Below are 18,895 nucleotides of genomic sequence, written 5' to 3'. Positions count from 1 at the left end.
ATTGACAAACCTTTGCTGGAGGCAATATTGCTATTCCTAATTAATCCCCTAAAGCATTTCAATGTCCTGATGCTCGTTGCTATGAGTTGTTCCAGGGTATTCCCCAAGAGAAAACTACATTTCTGATTCATGTCCACTGCCAGGATGGGTTACAAGTATCTCTGAAAATGTGAGTGAAAGTGATGTATAACACAGCTGAAGAGAAGCCTTTCCAGTATTGCATGGTTCTGACATGGTTCTGTCCTCTTTGGCTTTCAGAAAATGTCTGGGGCTTTGATGTGAGCTTGGATCATGGAAATGAAGACCATGTTAAGAAAACCTATAGTTATACTGTGAAGGATAAGCAGCATGAACAGAATTAACTCTCTGTTGGTAAGATGTTCCAACATTGACATCAGTCTTCTTTAGTACTGCAAAATAATTTAACAAAAATTATTAGCAAAACTATTAAAACTTTTAAAAAATTACAGTATAAAAATTGGCCTCTTGGTTCCCCTTTTAACTCTAACTCTAATAGTTTCTCTTCAGTTTTCTTTCTTGCATCCGGTCTTTTAATGTTTATGTGTGTGTTTATGTATATATGTACAAACATTTGTCATCTATAGTTTTGTTTGAAATGGCAAGACCCCTCTATCTATTTATCTATCTATCTATCTATCTATCTATCTATCTATCTATCTATCTATCTATTTAATTTATACACGTATACTGTAGCTGTCTTCAGACACACTAGAAGAGGGCATTGGATGGATCCCATTACAGATGGTCTGAGAGATCATCTGGTTGCTGGGAATTGAACTCAGGACCTCTGGAAGAGCAGTCAGTGCTCTTTACCATTGAGCCCTCTTTCCAACCCCAAATATGTTTTTAATAACTTCAGAACAGAACATTTAAGAATATTGAATATACTTAAGCTGAAACAGAAACATAAAAAGAAAAAAAACACTAACTGCAAAGTTAACCTCAAAAAATAAAAGAAAACAAATAAAAATGTAAATGGAATTAATTAGATAATTGGAATTGCTATGGCAGGCAAAATCTTTTAATTCCTTCTGTTTGCTGCATTTCCAGTGTTATATTTCCCTCTCTTATTCAATGAAATGAGACAAAATTATCATAACCACTATATTTAATTCTTCTCAATATCATACTAGTGGTAGGAATAATAATAATGAATCTAGTAAAAGAATGCAAGTTCATGTCTGTGCCACATGGGAAGGAAAACGGTGATTTTTCTAGAAGCTGATAGTCTAGTATTTTCTCCATTATTCAAGATGTCACAAATCATATTTGTGGCTGATTAAAAGATGGGACTTGCTGATTATCTAGGTCCAAATGATAACTTCTGTCTTTGGATTAGGATACATGTTTTTGCTTGACATGATGAGAACTCAGGAGTCATTGTGTGATGGCTATTCTTAATTGTAACTTCACTACATCTAGAATTAACTACAATCCAAGTATCTGTGTACAGTGGTGAGGGAGTTTACTTAATTAAACCATTTGAAGTAGGAAGACTCAAATTTAATTGGGATCTCTTGAGGTAGAACGATGTACTTTTAATTTCTGGACCTCACCTTCTGGTTGCAGCCTATTTAAACAGCATGGAAGAAGGAAGCTTTTGCTCTCTGCCTGCTAGCCTTCACTCTCAATTTACTGGCATTCGAGGTCTGCTTATTCAAGAATTTGAACTAAAGATCAGCTAAGGCATCCAGCATCATGAACTGAACAATTACTTTTGCTCTTGGACTTTCTGTTGGAAGACAGCCATTGTTGGATGAACTGAATCAGTCTGAAAGCCATTCAAACTCTCGTCCTTTTTGTATATATGCTTTCATTATATCAGTTTTGTTCCTCTAGAGAATCCTCACTTGCACACACTGTCTTGTTGCCTTTCTGTTATTATTGCAGTTGTCTTAATCTAGGCCAAGCCCACTCCTAACATTTTTGTTTGTTTAGAAAGCTTCCTAACTTGTGGCTCTGGCTGACTTAGAACTCTATGTAGATAAGGCTGACTTCAAGCCTACAGAGATCAATTTGCTTCTACCTTCTGAATATGGGGATTAAAGGATATACCTTCATTCCAGGTGTCATTTTAGAAGTTTTATAGATACAAAGGTAGTTATATTGCAAAAACCTGTATTTCTTCCAAAACTAAAGAGGCTTTCTTTAGTGTTAAGGTAAAGTTTTATAATTCTTTTCCTGAAAGAAATATATTGTTCTACTTATTTTCAAACCTATAGTTATTCAATAGAATATTAAGTTTTATAAATTCTCAAAGAAAAATATTTTATGAAATAGAAAATATTTTGTATTATATTTACAAAAATATTTTACAAATTTTTTCTGGGGAGACAAAGAGACAATACTTTGAATTTTTTGAAGGAATATCTTTTCTGTGCTTCCTGGTCAAGGTTCTATTCAAAAGAGAGATTTATTTATTTATTTATTTATTTATTTATTTATTTATCATCCATTCATTCAGTTATTTTGGTGAGCCAGGGTACCTTAATTCACAACTTAAATTGAAGGGTCCTAAAATTGAGGACCCTTCTTCTGGCTTCAGAGGGCTGATATTATAGGAGTGTGCCATGAAGTTTGGTTCAAATAAGGTTATGTTAAAGTCTTTTTTAATATTTATTTTATGGGTCTTTATTATATATATCTTTGAGTACATTGTAGCTGTCTTCAGACACACCAGAAGAGGGCACCAGACCTCATTATAGACAGTTGTTAGACACCATGTGGTTGCTGGGAATTGAACTCAGGACCTCTGGAAAAGCAATCAATGATCTTAACAACTGAGCCATCTCTCCAGACCCTGTTAAAGTCTTATAATTAATTTGGTAATAAACTTTCTTTCTTTAATTTCCTTCTTTCTCCTTTGTGTCCATTCTCATCCCTCTCTCCTCAACTTTAATACTGTTCTTTTGCTGTTCATATGGGAGGAGGTGGAGGGAAGAATAAATCTCTTCATGCTCACGCCACCCCTCCCCACTAAAACAACAACAACAACAACAACAAAAAATCCTCCCACTTTTTCAGCAGTCTGAGTTCCCATAAATAAGCCATGCATACAGGAGGGGAAAGAGCAACTTTATAGAGCTGAATTATTCCAGAGTACTAAACAATGAAAGTGAATATTCACTGGGTCAGAAAATGTGGTTAGGGCAAGAAGATGAGCTAAGACTTTACAATTTCATCTTTGTGTCCAAACCTGTATCCAGCTGACATTGATGTCCAATGCTGCAGGTGCACTAAAGGATTGTATTGTGTTGTCAGATGGAAGTCAGTGGAGAGAACTGACTTCTGGGTTTGATTACACTTTGAGAAGCACTACTTGATAGCAGTGAATACCACGGCTATTCTGAGACTGAGTGAAGCTGAAGGGGCAATAGTAACAAAGAACAATAATGAACAGGTTTTCAACTACATAAAAAGAATTCCATTTATGTTCTATCATAGAGTATCAATATTGATTCTACTATGTTTTCTGAAACTATGTTACATGGAATCTTAGGGGATAGTGTTTCAGACCAATGAATATGAAATTTCATAGACTTTACTATTATAAAATAGAATTAATACCAGTTGTATATAGGATAAATTGAAAGTATTTTTTTAAAATTCCTGGCAATATATACTTATAAGGAAAGTGAATTGATATACATAGAATTATGAATAATTTTGAGACAATGACTGTTGCTGTGGTAGAGAATCAATGACCAACAGGAACTTTTGTTAAGTCTTTATAGATTTGGGGAATTGCAGTAGATTGTTGTTAAATTTAATATGAAAGACACAAAGTGCTTTACAAACTGTAAACAAATATACAGTGATTCAGAAAATTTTTGAAAACAAAAGAGAATCTGGACTTTCCAATTGAATTTCTCTCTTATTTCCAAAATCGTTGAGAAATGTAGAGGCACCAAAGGAACATTTAAGATCCCTGTTTCAGACTTTGACTTTCAAAATGCTTTAGTACATTGTACTGACTAGAAGAACACATTTTTGCCAGTATTTTGAGTGTGTTTCTTGTTCTCTTTAGGGCCTTGTTAGTGAGTGATACATTAGTATGAAAATTACATGCACTTTTAAAAGAAGAATTGAATTATAATACAATAAAATAAAATCATAGAATTTTATCATATATATTAAGAACCTATACTGTTTTTATAAATGTATTAGTTGCACACATACAAATTTGTGTAATACATAACAATGTAGCCCATATTCTTGACTGAAATTCAGTTAATAAGTTTAAGACATCCATATATTCAATGAAAATTTTCAGGTGCTTTGAATGCGTAAAGAATTTTTAGATATGGGCTGAAATTTTATGGCAAACAACAGGGAAGTATGCATTGCTTTAAAAAGTGTGATATAGTTCCACAAGCTGAATATCTTAGAGTAGACAATTATTCTGCTTTATTTAAACATTTGGAGAGAATTCAATATTCAAACAATGGAAGATATCTGAGGTTACATAACATTAACATTGGTGAAAATGATTAGTCTTGAGTGTAATACTCCTAGAGTCTCAAAATTGCTCATTGCTGTGGCTGAATGAGTAATTTAGAATAAGCTTCAGTTCAGGTCAGTTTTGAAGTATCACCCAGAGGCCTAACCGAAATGTTTCACCATTGACTCCAAGGCCTTAGTATTGGCCAGACGAGCCACAGACGTAGGGAACATGGCTCACACCCAGTGTGGACAGAAACAGGGAGGAACTGCACTAAGTAAACTATGCCATGTGAACTCAGCCTCTTAGAAATGGAGCCACTCCCAACAACTGTTCCCAACTTGAAAAACTCATTAGGGAAGAAAATGAGGGGAAAATACTTATTCACTCCAGGGTGGAGGGATTCCTCCACCCTGGTGGAGGCATGAAAGAGACCCACCTTAATTGTCTGCCAGCTAGAACACATGGAGACCTGATTTACTAACTGAACACTTGATTGCTGCTTGGCAATCTTCTATGGGCCCATACCCAGTATCCGAGAAACCTTTATTCAGCTATTTGTTACGTTTTTGGCCATAATACAGAACTGAAGACTCCTCTGATAAGTCTGATCTTGAGAGAAGACAGAAGACACTGTTCACCTACAGAAACAAGAGCATTTTTATGCCAGTGGCCCAAGATTTAAAAGAAACATAGATTGTTCATAATATCATGCAAACAGGAATAAAAACTTACTTTGAGTTGGTATAACAGTGCTTCTGTTGCAATGATTTATTTCTTAGTATTTTACAGATGAGCCTTCATTTATCATACACTGAAAATAGATTATTGTATATTTTATGTGCCAATTGCTTTCTAAATTAACATTAGATTTGTTTCAAAATCTTCTTCCTTTAACTATAGAACAGGAGCAAGAGCAGTGTATGTAGAACTTCCCGTAATCCTAGTATTTAGAGTAAGATAGAGTAAGTTGAGGTCAGCCTGGGTTGCATAGGAAAGCTCATCTCAAAAATCAGAGTATCCCAGTTGCAGAACAATTAATTAGGATGTGTGAGTTCCTAGGTTAGAAACCCTTACCACAAAAATGGCAACTAGAAGGATGAAGTGCATGTTTTTCTTTATATTGAGAATATATTAATTTATGCTCTAATTTTGATGCACTGAATACATGGTAGTGGATTTATCAATATATAAAATAAAAATTTCAGTTTATTTTCATTTTTCCAAATCATTTCTAATAAGATTTGGTGAATCTCAATGTTCCAGACACATGATCGTTTAACTGCAGGATTGTGTAAAGATATAAAGTATACAAACAGAACAATGTCTTTTTTTATTTTAAATGCAATAGTTAAAAAAAACTACATGACATATTTAATGTATGTAGATTAATGTATGTAGATTAGCGCTCAACAGTGTTCAACAGGTTACGTGTATTAGAAAAACTTCTGAATCATAATGGATTTATCATGATGTGGACATAGTTCAACAAATTTCTACATTCATTGACTCCTCGAATATAAATATCAGCCATACAATTGTTTCATTTGTTATGCTTTCTAAGATTGTCTTATTAATCTAAATTATTCATTATGATTTTGCCAGTAGTATGCATATTTTAAAATTACTCATTTCATTTTTTGAATATTCAATCTGTCATGGAAAATAATAGAAAGTATGACTCCCATGTTTGTTTGTTTGTTTTTGTCTAATTAAATTAACTCCTTTCTTAAATCTTGGGTGACAAGTATACTACTCCTATCTTTAAAATGTTTATGCTTGCTTGTTTGCTTGCTTGATTTTATGTTTTTGCCTGTATGCATGCCTGTGTACCACATTCATGGCTAGTACTCAGAGTCCAGAAGAAGGTAACAGATATTTTAGAACTAGAGTCACAGATGATTCTGCCTTCTTTTTTTTTCCTTTTTTTTATTCGATATATTTTTTATTTACATTTCAAATGATTTCCCCTTTCCTGGCCCCCCACTCCCTGAAAGTCCTATGAGCCCTCTTCCCTCCTGTTGTTCCCCCATCCAACCCTTCCCACTTCCCTGTTCTGGTGTTCCCCTATACTGCTGCACTGAGTCTTTCCAGAATCAGGAGCCACTCCTCCGTTCCTCTTGGACATCATTTTATATGTGGATTATGTCTTGGGTATTCCACATTTCTAGGCTAATATCCACTTATCAGTGACTGCATACCATGATTGATCTTTTGAGACTGGGTTGCCTCATTTAGTATGATGTTCTCCAGATCCATCCATTTGTCCAAGAATTTTATGAATTCATTGTTTCTGATGGCTGAATAGTACTCCATTGTGTAAATATACCACATGTTTTGTATCCATTCCTCCATTGAGGAACACCTGGATTCTTTCCATTATGAACAGGGCTGCTATGAACATAGTGGAGCATGTGTCCTTATTGCAAGCTGGGAAATCCTCTGGGTATATGCCCAGGAGTGGTATAGCAGGGTCCCCTGGAAGTGTCATGCCCAGATTTCTGAGGAACTGCCAGACTGATTTCCAAAGTGGTTGTTCCATCTTGCAATCCCACCAGCAGTGGAGAAGTGTTCCTCTTTCTCCATATCCTCGCCAACACCAACTGTCTCCTGAGTTTTTAACCTTACATTCTGACTGGTGTGAGGTGAAATCTCAGGGTTGTTTTTATTTGCATTTCCCTAATGACTAATAATGTTGAACATTTCTTAAGGTGCTTCTCAGCCCTCCAAAGTTCTTCATGTGAAAATTCTTTGTTTAGCTCCATACTCGACCTTTTAATAGGGTTATTTGGTTCTCTGGGGTCTACCTTCTTGAGTTCTTTGTATATATTAGATATTAGCCCTCTGTCGGATTTAGGTTTGGTGAAGATCCTTTCCCAATCTGTTGATTGACATTTTGTCCTTTTGACAGTGTCCTTTGCCTTACAGAAACTTTGTAATTTTGTGAGGTACCATTTGTCAGTTCTTGATCTTAGAGCGTAAGCTATTGGTGTTCTGTTCAAGAACTTTTCCCCTGTGCCCATGTCCTCAAGGGTCTTCCCCAGTTTCTTTTCTGTTAGTTTCAGTGTATCAGGTTTTATGTGGAGGTCCTTGATCCACTTGGAGTTGAACTTAGTACAAGGAGATAAGAATGGGTCAATTCGCATCTTCTGTATGCTGACCTCCAGTTGAACCAGCACCCTTTGTTGAAAAGGCTATCTTTTTTTCCACTGGATGTTTTCAGCTCCTTTGTTGAAGATCAAGTGACCATAGGTGTGTGGCTTCATTTCTGGGTCTTCAATCCTATTCCATTGATCCACTTGCCTGACATTGTACCAATACCATGCAGTTTTTATTACTATTGCTCTGTAGTAATGTTTGAGGTCTGGGATACTGATTCCCCCAGAAGTTCTTTTACTGTTGAGAATAGTTTTAGCTATCCTGGGTTTTTTTGTTATTCCAGATGAATTTGAGAATTGCTCTTTCTAACTCTATGAAGTACTGAGTTGGGATTTTGATGGGGACTGCATTGAATCTGTAGATTGCTTTTGGCAAGATGGTAATTTTAACTATAGTAATCCTGCCAATCCACGAGTGTGGGAGATTTTTCCATTTTCTGAGGTCTTCTTCGATTTCCTTCTTCAGAGATCTGAAGTTTTTGTTGTATAGATTTTTCACTTGTTTGGTTAGAGTCAACCCAAGATACTTTATGCTGTTTGTGGCTATTGTGAAGGGGGTCATTTCCCTAATTTTTTTTCAGTCTGCTTATCCTTTGAGTATAGTAAGGCTACTGATTTGCTTGAGATGATTTTGTAACCAGCCACTTTGCTGAAGTTGTTTATCAGCTGTAGGAAAAGATCGAACAAAGAAAGAATTTCAGGCCAATATCCCTTGTGAATATCGATGCAAAAATACTCAATAAAATTCTTGCCCACCGAATCCAAGAACACATCATAGTAGGCTTCATCACAGGGATGCAGGAATGGTTCAGTATAAGGAAATCCATTAATGCTATCTACTACATAAATAAACTCAAAGAAAAAAAACCATATGATCATTTCATTAGTTTCTGAAAAAACATTTGACAAAATTCAGCATCGTTTCATGCTGAAAGTTTTGGAAAGAACAGGAATTCAAGGCCCATATCAAAACATCGTTAAAGCAATATACAGAAAACAGGTAGCCAACATCAAACTAAATGGAGATAAACTTGAAGCAATCCCACTAAAATCAGGGACTAGACAAGGCTGCCCCCTCTCTCCATATTTTTTCAATATAGTTCTTGAAGTCCTAGCTAGAGCAATTAGACAACATAAGGAGGTCAAAGGGATACATTGGAAAGGAAGAAGTCAAACTATCACTATTTGCAGATGATATGATAGTCTACTTAAATGATGTTTCTGTCTTCAAATGAGTAATGGCAATCTAACCCTAATCCTTTGCAAGAGCGTCAAGTGTTCTTAACTGCTGAGCCATCTCTCCAGCCCGGTACCCAAAATTTTGATAAAAATGTTTGCCAGGTTACACATTTAAATATAATTTTCTGCCTCAAAATTTACAATTGACTGCTTAATTGTTAATGCTTTTGTTGTGTTGGGAAGAGTTTTATTTATTACAAATTATACATGATTTGTAATTAATAGAGCAGTGAGCAGTTTTAGTTTTGCCATATCTAGGGTAAATCCTCTTGAATTTAACTGTTTTTTCTTTAATATTTACTTATGACTTTTCATTAATAGTAATGAATACTATAATGATTACTAATAGTAACAAACACTAATACAGCCTTTTTATTTTAATGCTTAAAGCTTGTAACAAAATTTGAAGACATTTTTCTTTATTACCTAGGTTAAGATACATGTACCATGTACAACTGATTATGTAACTGGAATTCCACCTCAGGATAACTTAATTGTGAAAATTTGTTCCTTCCAAAAATTCATAAAAATTCAGATTAAAGATTTTCTCCATTTATTAGACAAAAATTATTCTCATTTACATGTAAACCATAAGAACCAAGAAGCTTGCTAAAATTCAACTATAATATAAACATATATAAATGTAACAATAATTTGCTTGAGATTTAATAACTGTTTAGAATAATGATTTCTGATCTTCAAAAAATTGATGTGGTGATTAAACATGAGTATCTTTGTAATATAATGTTTCTACTTAAAGAACATTTTTTCCTGAAACTGATGAATTCTTTGTAGTTTTCATCAACTCTTAAAAGTTTTAGTACATTTTTAAGATGCTTATATAACCATAAGTAAAAAATAAAATTGCATTAAAAGGGTAGAGAACCAGAAACAATGGCCACACCATATAAAGATTTTTTCCCTGATACTATTCTTAGCATCTGCCACACTTATAAATCACCTCCTTTGAAATACAGCAGAAGCATTTCCTCACACTTTTAAAACAATATTTTCCTTTACTTCTCATAAGCAAACCTGTGTACTAGAAAATACATATTTTCTGTGAGAGCAAACTGCTAGAAATCAAGATAATATCTACTGATAAATTAGTATGATTGAGAAAGTATCAAGACTTTCTTTTTTTAAATTTATTTTTTACACTCCATATTTTATTCCCCCCAATCCACCCTCCGACTGTTCCACATTCCATACTTCTTCCAGACCCCTATGTCTCTTCATGGATGTCCCCACCTACCACCCTACCTGATCTCTAAATTATCTGGGGCCTCCAGTCTCTTGAGGCTTAGGTCCATCATCTCTGAATGGACACAGACCCAGCAGTCCTCTATTTTATGTGTGTTGGGGACCTATGTCAACTGGTGTATGCTGTTTGTTTGGTGGTCCAGTATTTGAGAGATATCAGGGGTCCAGATTAATTGAGACTACTGGTCCTCCTATAGGGTCACCTTTTTCCTCAGCTTCTTTTAGCCTTCCCTAGTTCAACAATAGGAGTCAGCTGCTTCTGTCCATTGTTTGGGTGCAAATATCTGCATCTGACTCTTTCAGCTCCTTTTTGGGTCTTACGGAGTGTGATCATGCTAGGTTCCTTTCTGTGAGTCTTCCATGGCCTCAGTAATAGTGTCATGTTTTTGGACTTTCCTTGAGCTGGATCCCACTTTGGGCCTATTGCTGGACCTCCTTTTCCTCAGACTCCTCTCCATTTCCATCCCTGTAATTCTTTCAGACAGGGACACTTATGGGTCAGAATTGTGATTTTGGGATGGCCCATCACTTCATGTCCTGTCTTTCTACTGGAGGTGGGCTCTGCAAGTTCCCTCTTCCTACTATTGGGCATATCATCTAAAGTTCCTCCCTTTGAGTCCTGAGAATCTCTCACGTTCCATGTCTCTGGTGCATTCTGGAGGTTGGCCCCCAACCTCCTATCTCCGGAGGTTGCCTGTTTCCATTTTTTTTTCTGCTGACCCTCAGGGAGACATTCTCTTTAAAAATTATTTTATGTATTTACATTTCAAATTTTGCCCCTCTTTCAGTGCCCCCTCCCAGAGTTCTTTACCCAAAATCCCTCCCCTTTGCCAGAGGTTGCCTCACTTCATTGGTTAGGTGTAAGTATCTGTGTCTGTTTCAGTGAGCTGCTTATTGGGCCTCTCAGAGGACAGCCATAGAGGCTGATACCACCTACCAAAGTAAAATCAAGACCAGGTAAACTATCTAAACAGGCATATAGCCAATAAAGAAATAGAAGAAGACATTAAAAATCTCCTAACCAAAATAAGCCCAGGGACAGATGTCTTTAGTACAGAATTCTACCAGACCTTCAGAGAAGAGCATTCCTCAAACTATTCCAGGAATAGAAACAGAAGGAACCTTATTCATTCTATGAAGCCAGAGTTACTCTGATACCTAAACCACACAAAGAACCAAGAAAGAGTACCTCAGACCCATTTCCACTTGTAAATATCAATATGAAAATATTCAATAAAATTCTCACAACCCAAATCCAAGAAACCCATCAAAACCATCATTCACCTAAATCAAGCAGGCTTGATCCCAGGAATGCAGGGACAGTTTAATATGTGAAATCTTTCAACATAATCCACTATAGGAAGAAACAAAGAAAAAAATCACAGATCATCTCATATTGAAGCATATGGTCAGATATACATAAAAATGTCACACATTTAAAGGGTTTTATTACCAAGCTTTATAATACTATTTACTGTTTAATTTTCCTAGAGTGTTCTAATTTCTACTGGTCTAAACAGTGCACAAAAAATTTAAAGTTAAAAGAATTTAAGACATTTTATACTATTTATACATTAATATATAACATTTTAAAAATATCACATAGTGATTATAAGAATTTTAATAACTGAAAAAACTGACCTAATGTTACATCAGTATTAAAATGTGAGGGATAAAGGGCCAATGGAAATGTAAAATCTGTACACTTCAGGTAGCTGTACCGCAAGTCCAGGAACAAAATGGAATTTATTGAGAGAATATTAGTGACTGGTGTGAAGAGTTTAAGACACATCAGTACTAGACAAGCTCTAGAAACCTCAGCACTAGAGAGACTAATCTTTCTTTTGAAGTCAAAATCCATTTGAGTTAAATGATGCATTTCAAAATAATTCTTTCAAACTCTCAATTCAAAGTTCTTTAGTTCCAGGATGAAGAGACTTGGGCTAGAAGCATGATTCTTTGGTCACCATTTTGAAATTTAAGGGCTGCCTGAGACAGTCATGGTGGGCCTGTTCTTATTTATCCTTCAATGGTGGTTATGAGAGTAAAAGGGATTTTTCTTGTGTTGATTTTGCATGCTTCAGTACGGTCATTTTAAAAATATGAGTGTTTTCAATAGTCTTTGATGCAAACACTGCTCTCAATAAGTATTTTTTCTTATAATTTCTATTTAATTATTCTTTAAAACATCTTATCCTGGAGACTCAGTATTACTTTAGAAGAACAAGTAATATATAACTGTCCATAAAAGTGATTAGTTCCATACTATAATTATAATTATATGTCTTAAAATAGGTTTTAAGTTTGAACTTAAATTTTATCTGAAAAGTTATTTTTTTCAAGAAATGCACAGAAGTTTAGTCTGTGCTCTTGCATCCTGAAATTGCACCATAACTAACAACTAAGATTGCCATGGGCCATGCAGGAGGAACAACAAATGACTTTAGATCTCATGAAATGGAGCTCACTGGTTAGCCTAACCATCTAGATGGGTCTGACTGGGAGAGGCAGAGCCCTAGAGACTACATACCATCAGGACTATGTATCCTAAAGATTCTAAAAGGGGTAAACTCTTCATGCTATTGTTGGGTTTTACTCAGCTTGCTGCCCCCACACCCCTTTTAATCCAAGAATTTTGTGAGAACTCATAATAATAGTACTTGTTCTTTCTCAAGCATTGCTGCTGCAGGAGATTAATGATTCAGTCACAGCCCTTGGAAAGAACTTAGAGATATAGATGGTTACTAATGGCCACCACCCCTAGAAAGCATTGGAAAGAATAGATTCTTAGTGAGCTTAGGTTAGGATGTTTTTGTTAGTGGTGCTGATGTATAAAATCTTAGGGACCAATTTGAAGCTCAGAAAGTCACACTTTTTTTTTTAATATTTTTTTATTCGTTATAATTTATTTACATTTCAAATGATTTCCCCTTTTCTAGCCCCCCCCCACTCCCCGAAAGTCCTGTAAGCCCCCTTCTCTTCCCCTGTCCTCCTTCCCACCCCTTCCCAGTTCCCCGTTCTGGTTTTGCTGAGTACTGTTTCACTGAGTCTTTCCAGAACCAGGGACCACTCCTCCTTTCTTCTTGTATCTCATTTGATGTGTGGATTATGTTTTGGGTATTCCAGTTTTCTAGGTTAATAACCACTTATTAGTGAGTGCATACCATGATTCACCTTTTGAGTCTGGGTTACCTCACTTAGTATGATGTTCTCTAGCTCCATCCATTTGCCTAAGAATTTCATGCTCTTTGCTTGGCGGCTTAGTCTCTGGGAACTTCCAGGGGTCCTGATTAATTGATGCTGCTCTTCTTCCTATGGGGTTGCCATCCATTTCAGCTTCTTCGATCCTTCCCGTAACTTTCCTTAGGGGTCTCTAACCTCAGCCCAATGGTTGGCGGTAAGTATTTTCATCTGTCTCAATCAGCAGCTGGGTTAAGATAAATAATAAAATAATCAATCCTTTCTTTGTAACATCAAATTGCTGCCTGCCAGTAAAAGAATCTGCCTGAGAAAATTACCTTGCTTGCTCATGGTTTGTTAATCTCTGACAAGTTGCTTAGTTACCAATTTATGTGGGTTCTTGGGAATACTTTGTTTTCCTTACCTGTAATATATATATATTTTTCATGTAATGGTATCAGGGAACACACTGTGTTTTCATAGTCATTCACTAGAAGAAAAATAGAATGTAATCAAGTTGTAATTCTATATTGCTTGAAAGATTTTGCTGGGATATATAAGCTATGAGAGAAAAAATAAAGTTGAAGACTGCTCATTGGACTTTGTTCAATTCAAAAATATGGGAGCATATGTGTATATGTAAAACATTTGGAGATTTCCTACATCTACTCAATGTGTGAATGAATATGTCTGTCTGTCTGTCTGTCTGGTTGTTGGAGTTTTTCTTGGTTAATTTGTTGTCTCTCTCTCTCTCACTCTGTGTGTGTGTGTGTGTGTGTATGTGTGTATATGTGTGTGTGTGTGTCTTCCCCATTTCTTTTTCTCTTTTTCTTTTTCCTGGCCCCTAAAGAGTTCAAAGAGGCACAGGGAATGCCAGCTTCAATGAATCCAGCTTTATTCCCTCAGAAAAAAAAGTCTGCTGAGTGATTAATCACCCATTTTACACCCTCACCTCTGTTTCCCCTGACCTGTCAAAGCTGGTCCTTGACATAAGAGGTTCATTTCTGGGAAATGGAAAGTATATACTTCATTTCACCAACCTGTGATTATTGAAGAGGAATAAAAAGTTAATGACTGTTACACATGCATTATCTGACATACCTTCTATATTCATCAACAGGTATATGCTCCTTTGGAAGGGCAAGCGAGACATGATCTTGATCCTTAAACTCACATTGTTAACATGAATTTCTATTTATCATGGCTGATGACCCATCACTGGAATAATTTGTTGCAACAATATCAAGATTTAAAAATTTTAACTAATGTTTAATTAAAAATTTCTCATAATATCAGGCTAGTATAAGTTATTTGTTTTTATCTCTTAGAAATCCATTCTATGACGATGACATTTAATGTGGAAACACTGACTTTTGTTCTGTTTTCATTTTAACGCTCAAAATGTCTCAAAAGTTGAAAAAATGTTTTGAGTATTCAATGTTATAGATAAAATTGCTATAAATGGTAGTTACAGCCAAGGTGCAAAGTGACTGGAATATTTTATGGAAAAAAATCTTTCCTTAAGAGATTTTTTTCTCTTGACTCAAGAAGTTTCAGGATATGCATTGATCTATAAAATCAGATGCTTGTAAAATGATAGAAAGGGCCTTCTACAGGAAGGGAGACAGGCATCAGCTCCTGCGTCCAGGTGTCTGACTTATTTCAGTTCCTATCATGACTTCCTTAGATGATGAATAGCAATGTGGGAACTGAATAAGCCCTTTCCTCCCCAACATGCTTCTTTAGTTACTGTGTGTCCTTCCAGCAATAGAAACCATAACAAGGGACTGACTCAGATTTATATAATAGTAATTTATATTATTCTACATTTATATATATTATTACATATTATTATGTTATGTAATTATAATATAATTTAAATCACTCCATAGTCCTTTAATATTCACTGATTTCTCTAACAGCCCTGGAATCTCTTAGAACAAAAAAATTGTTTCTGTGTTTTAAAATGCAAATAGAGCAAGGTACTGTTATTCTAGTTGAATCCTGTTGAATAAAGAGCTGAAATGAATAATTTTCTAATTTAACAGAAGCTTAATATGGAAATCAGCTTCAATTGTGATAAGTCAATATATTTGTGGATCTTTGTATATTTAATCTGGATAATAAAATTGTTAGGTTCACAATTTTCTTTATTCTTTATTTTATAAAATCTGAGGATTTGAAAGTGGATTATTAATTGTTCCAAGACTGCAAGACTACAGAATTCATAGATAATTTTCATCAGTTATGCATTAGCTTATAATTAAATTAGTCAAATTATTACAGCACGAATTTCAAGACCTAGGTATTCACACTATTTTATTCATACTTGGCTTCATCACAAGAAATGAACAAAAGATTTCTAAGCATGTATTTCTCCTGAGTATTTGAATAATATCTGACTTCTATGTAATCATAAGTTGAATACACTTTAGTTTATGAATAACTTATTCAGTTAATATATTTTTTACCCTGTGATGTTTTTATTTTTAGTACGTTCAATAGTCTATTTTTTACATATTTTACTAAAGTGATATAAGACATTTATAATTATTAATTCATGGTCATATTATGTGGTAGTGTGTATAATTTTAGAAGCTTACTTTTTATTTGAATAGTGTGTTGCTTCTTAAAATATTTTCTGATATTATGAATATTTTTCAGTTAAAGATTGAATGGCATGTTTATAAATGGAAATCGGAATCTTTGGAGGAAGGCTGCTGGCAGAGCAATTATTTTACACAAACAAGTGAATCTGTGGGAGGGGACCACACGAAGCTTGCATCCCCTTTTGAACCTTCAGTAGCATCCTCCAGGGAATGTCTGTGACTGCAGATTGTTTGAATGGCAGCAGTGGGGTGCACAGTAACACTGCCCCTCAAAGGAAGCATCACCTCATGTGACCTAGTCTGGGAGTTAATCAGGCGCCTGGTCCAGCCAGTTGACAGTACAGTCTCCAACCATTTCCATTTTTTAGCATTTGAGAGCCATGTGAGGACAACTTTTGTTTATTTAGTAGATCTTCACAGAAAACACTGCTGAAAACTTAAGTTAGACTTGTTCTTATTGTAGACTTTAGCTTATGAAAAGATGTAATTCTAAGGATTCTTGTGCTCTGTGATATATTAATTCTTGTGACATGTACCAGTTACTTTATGATGTTATCTAATGGCAGTCTCTCATTTTCTGAGACATTTGGTGGGGTGAAGGGTATTACTCTTGGCTTTAAAGTAAGTACTTAAGGATTATCTTTTCCATTCAATCATTTGTAGGATGTTAAATTTATGCATAGTTTTCTCTTTTAGATTTTTACTTTATATGAGCATGAAATAATGCTTCTGAAAATGGAATTATAAAGCTTAAATCCTGAGCAGTAATTATTTTGTGAGAAATAATGAACACTTTCAGTGAAGTGTCCCAAATGTAAAGAATTCTTAGACACTGTGGATGGGTCTGGGCTGTACAGCATGTTTAGCTGTGACCCTGCCCATAATTTCTCTGAAGGTTTAGTGGTTATGCGTATGCTGAGAGCTGCCAGAGTCAACACACATATTTTTCTGTCTATGAGAAGAGCTTCAAGTGTTACTATTCATAGGGCAGCTTTAACTACAGCCTGCTGGTCTTGACTAAGAACTCCCTTTATTCCATGTACTATTTAGACATCCAATTCAGAAGGCTGAGCTTTTAGGTGTATCATGGTGTTTATGGAATTTTTTACTTATTTACTTAGCATTGCAGAGAATGGGTATCTATTCCATAACTTAAGCTATGGTTTTGTAATATTAATTACCAAGGCAAAATCATTATGATTTAACCATTTGGGTATATGTGTTCATGCTATTTTACTCATATAATTATACACACACTGATCAAATATTCACTTCCACCTTTAATTTTACTTTTATTCAGAACATTTGCTTGTGAAAAAAGGAATAGGAACTTCCTAGTCAATAAATAAATAAAAATGAAATCTTAAAATGAAAGGTTACTTCCCAAACTGATTAATAAAGGAATGTCTGTACAATGTCATGTCTAGACTTAGAGAAAGAAATGACATGGAAGTTGATTAATAATGTAAAACCCAAAACTAATTAGAAACACTTGCGTGTTTGCAGGTGGAAACTTTTTTTTTCTTATTTCACTTTGTGATAATGATTTTAAAAGGATAATGCACAGTCACCATATTCAGATGGAGCTACCAGAGAAGTCTGAGCTATACACAATATCCTTCACTTGTGGCAACAAACTTTAATCAAGTCATTTAAAAAATGGTTTTTGCTTTAATTTATTTTTAATTAAAGGGGTTTTACTTAGGTCCACACTTTCACAGTTTTCAGCATAGGACAGGTAGATTCCATGTTTCTATGCCTGTGGTGAAGCAGGGTATCATGACACAGTGATACAGTGAAGTGGAACCCTTATCTTCATAGCAGCTAAGAAATAGAAAGAAGGCAGAAGAACCAGGCCAAGGTATGCCCTACAGAGATGAGCTTCCAATACATATGTCCTCTTTCCTGTGTAAGAACCCCTTTCTATACGTGCACCAGCTTCCAGCAGATCTCTTCTATAGTTTCAACAGTTTGCTTTAATTAATGGGTTAAACCATTCAGTAAGTCAGAGATCCATGACCGAATCCTCTAGAATTAATCCACATATATGCCAAAAGTATACTTTGTTAATCCAGGAACCTCTGAATCCAATTAAAATCACAACCCATATTAAGCATTTCAGTTCCAGCTCTTGTCAATATTGTAACAAAACACACTTCCTTAAGATATATTCAGTCTTCACATCAAGGCTGCTAAGAAGCAGCATCAGTGTGAGAGAGGGTCACTGAGGAAGGGGTGAATGTGGTGGTGGAAGAATGACTTAAAGTCAGCGATGGATGGCTCTCTCCTGCAGACCAAAGCTGTTTTTTTTTTTTTTATTTGCATAAGCTACTTCCTTAGAAACTGCATATAAATTTAATCATTTATCCCTGGTTCACTTTTTTTTCCTTTTCACTCATTTATTCATATACTCACATAAACATAGTGAAAACATTATGCTAACGATAAACATAGTGAAAACATTATGCTAACGATATAATGGTAAGGAAAGGTCCTTACAAATCCAGCACTGAAATGGCTAAGGTAGGAAGGTAGCTGTGTATTTGAGGCCAGCTCTGGATACCTACAGAATTTTGTGTTAGACCGAGGAGGGTCTTTTTTTTTTTTTCAGCTTACCAAATTCTTTTTTTTTTAATTCGATATATTTTTTATTTACATTTCAAATGATTTCCCCTTTTCTAGCCCCCCACTCCCCGAAAGTCCCATAAGCCCCCTTCTCTCCCCCTGTCCTCCCACCCACCCCTTCCCACTTCCCAGTTCTGGTTTTGCCCTATACTGCTTCACTGAGTCTTTCCAGAACAAGGGGCCACTCTTCCTTTCTTCTTGTACCTCATTTGATGTAAGGATTATGTTTTGGGTATTCCTGTTTTCTAGGTTAATATCCACTTATTAGTGAGTGCATACCATGATTCACCTTTTGAGTCTGGGTTACCTCACTTAGTATGATGTTTTCTAGCTCCACCCATTTGCCTAAGAATTTCGTG

This window comes from Apodemus sylvaticus, chromosome 4, assembly GCF_947179515.1.
Source record: "Apodemus sylvaticus chromosome 4, mApoSyl1.1, whole genome shotgun sequence".
Lineage (NCBI taxonomy): Eukaryota > Metazoa > Chordata > Mammalia > Rodentia > Muridae > Apodemus > Apodemus sylvaticus.
The sequence above is the reverse complement of the archived record's forward strand: the minus strand, read 5'-3'. Positions refer to the sequence as shown.